The following is a 3,131-nucleotide window of genomic DNA, read 5'->3' as shown; positions in this document are numbered from 1 at the left end:
TCGCAAAAACGAAAATCGTACATGCGAATTAAAAGCAGAACAGATTTCCAATTTGACTCTCCCTAATGAAGCTTAAGAAGTCTCGTGGAGAAACACGTTAAATATTGACATCTCTCGTATCTGACGTCGCGTTTTCGAAAATACTTGCGGTGCGCTAACGCTTTCAATTAATCTGCATGCACTGGTAGTAGCTTAAGAAAGACCTTGCTATAATCAATAGTAGTACTATTGAGGTTACTGTAGTAGGACGTGCGTTAAAACCAAAATGAAATACCCGTAAGCATTGGGCGGAGTGGTCGACAACAAGCAGAGAGGTAACAGCGGTCAGAGAAAGACCCTGCTGCGGCATCAAGCTGGCAGCTATTTTCGTTCATGGCGAGAAAGTGGCATTGCTGTTTGACAAATTATATGATTGTCAAATATTTTTCGTGGCATGCGAGGGATGGGGTGTCCATGCGGGGAACGGGATGCCATGCGGGGGACAGGGCGTCGGATCGACGGCGATCAAAATGTTTTTATTGTTCAATCAACAGGCAGATAATCTAACTGAGTAAATATCAATAGTGTAAGCTGTACCAACCGCACATCACCAAAAAACATGGAATCACGTCTCCATACTACCTCGGCATTTCTACAGAAAATATGAAGTAATGACCACAATGGAGTATATTGCAGCCATGGAATATCAACGAACGATGACAACGCCCCCCCCCGATATCTCTCTCCGCGAATTGCACGCTATTATGTGACAGGGGCACCATTACACATTAGTGTGCGCCCTCACTTTGGCAAGGGGGACCCACAAAATGTCAATAATTGTATAATTCAATACGTATCAAAAACAGAAAAGGATGCGGTATGGATCAATGGATCTCAAAACTCCGAAACCCCGAAACAGTACGCGCCACATGAATAGACCCATACAGTTTTTCATCGATAAATTTGGACAAATAGAAATTTGAGAAAAAGGAATTGCATTGATTGAAAGCTAATGATTGGACGATCACTTTGATATACGATTCGCCCATTTCTCCTGAGCATCACTTAAAATCACTCACAATCGATTTTCCCGGCCAGTAAACCGCGCCAGAGAAATAGACCCACACAAAGTTCCGGTCGATAAGGTAGTCAAATTCACAAGCGAAGGCTGCAAAGAATTGATAAATGCTTATTAATGACCTAGACACTGTCAACGAACGCATCTGCAAGCGACGTATGGGCCACTTGTCGCTCCTCTCGGACTTGGAGCGAGGAATGATAATTGCCCTGTACAGGCACGGTTTTAGCGCAGGGCTATCGCAAAAGAGGTCGGAAGGTCCACCAAGTCCATTAGGACAGCGTTGACGCAGAAGGAAGCTTATGGCACGCACTACAAGGGCAGATAGGCCACTGTTCTGGTTGGCCGCGAAGTGCGGCTCCTCATTCGAGAGGCTTCAAAGACTGGTTTGTCAGCACGAGGCCTCAAGACCTGCCTGGACATCGAAGCCTCGTTGAGGACACACCAGCGACGATTGCAGTCATCGTCAATCATGGTGTACAGCAAGCGAAAGCACATGCCGTTCCTCTTGAAACGGCACAAGGAAGAGCGTTTGGCGTATGCCAAAAAAAATCTGGTTGAGCACCTGCCTGGTCAGACATTAAATGGTCGGACGAGAAGCGATTCAACTTGGATGGGCCAGATGGTCTCAAATACTATTGGCATGATCTACGGAAGGAACCAGACACGTTTTTTACGCGTCGAATTGGTGGAGGTGGGGTGATGGTTTGGGGAGAGTTTTCTTCTGTTGGTTTGTCTGAATTGGCATTTCTTTCTGGAAATCAAAACTCTGAATCATATTGTGATACGTTGGGAAATTATCTTTTTCCTTTTGCTCATGAAATTTATGGCGACGATTTTGTTTTATGCAAGATGGAGCATCTATTCATAAGTCGAAGTATTCAATGGCATTTTTGAATGACGAAAATGTTACTCGTTTCACCCTGCACTTTCTCCCGATTTAAACCCGATAGAAAATCTGTGGGGAATCCTTGCGCGTCAAGTTTACGCCAACGGCCGCCAGTTTACTACCGTCCCGGATCTCATTGTTGCCATCAAATCAGCTTGGTCGGGAATTAGCCGTTCGGTCATCGAAAGTCTCATCAAGTCCATGACAAGGCGCTGCAGGCTGTGTTGGAAGCCAATACAGAGTATTAGCACCCTAATGTAGTGCGTTAGCCATGTTTTTGCATTGTATAGCGCAGTGGGTCTATTCTACTGGCGCAAGGCCACACCACACACCTCAGCAATCTAAATACGTATTGCATTTGCTTCGCCCAAATTGTATTCTGACATGCTCGTACAGTCATATCGATCCTTTATAATCAACAGAGTAACGACAGAAATGACCAGGGTCAAGGACGACCCATGAAGAGAGGGTGGGTCTATTCATGTGGCGCGTACAAGCCATAGGATACATCTCCCTCCATTGCCCCCTTTAGAACAGAGTGGATAGGAAGCTTTGCAATGAATTCTAGTATGTCCGAATTGAACTTATGTGCAAAACCCCGAAACTCCGAAACATGGTGGCCTTCGTTTGTAGCCATTGGCGCACGCATCTTACCGGGTAACCAGTTGTTACAGCTGCGCACTAAAACGGATATTTTCTCCACCAAGAGTACAGCAATGTGCTTTTGTGCAAGCTTAGGGCGCTGTCGACGCTTTGGCGTTGCAACGTCCATGGGCAATGGTGGTGGATTGACTTACAAGGTTATCATAACGTACAGCGATGTTGGCTTGAAAATTGCCGGGAACATATTTAGCCAATGGAATTCAATTGTTTGATTTAAGCACTATTGATTGGATATTTCAATTTTATACATTCCAATTTTCTTGGCGCGGACTTATTCAGCATCGTTCCCTGTATTCTAAGTTGAATACGACCTCTGTACTCCTTTGCGCGTGCATTGAAGCTGGTTTTTGTGCAGAGGACACATCGTATTGCACATGGTGGATATGGTGTAACAGAGCACTTGAGCGTACGGTGCTTGCACAGTGGACAGTACAGTAGCAGTTCAGAGAGCACATCACTAACAGTGACACTCACTGGCTCTCTTGGGCTGTCTGAACTATATAATAATAATAACAAGTCATT

Source organism: Aphanomyces invadans (genome assembly GCF_000520115.1).
Source record: "Aphanomyces invadans strain NJM9701 unplaced genomic scaffold supercont1.51, whole genome shotgun sequence".
NCBI classification, from domain to species: Eukaryota; Oomycota; class Saprolegniomycetes; order Saprolegniales; family Verrucalvaceae; genus Aphanomyces; species Aphanomyces invadans.
The sequence above is the reverse complement of the archived record's forward strand: the minus strand, read 5'-3'. Positions refer to the sequence as shown.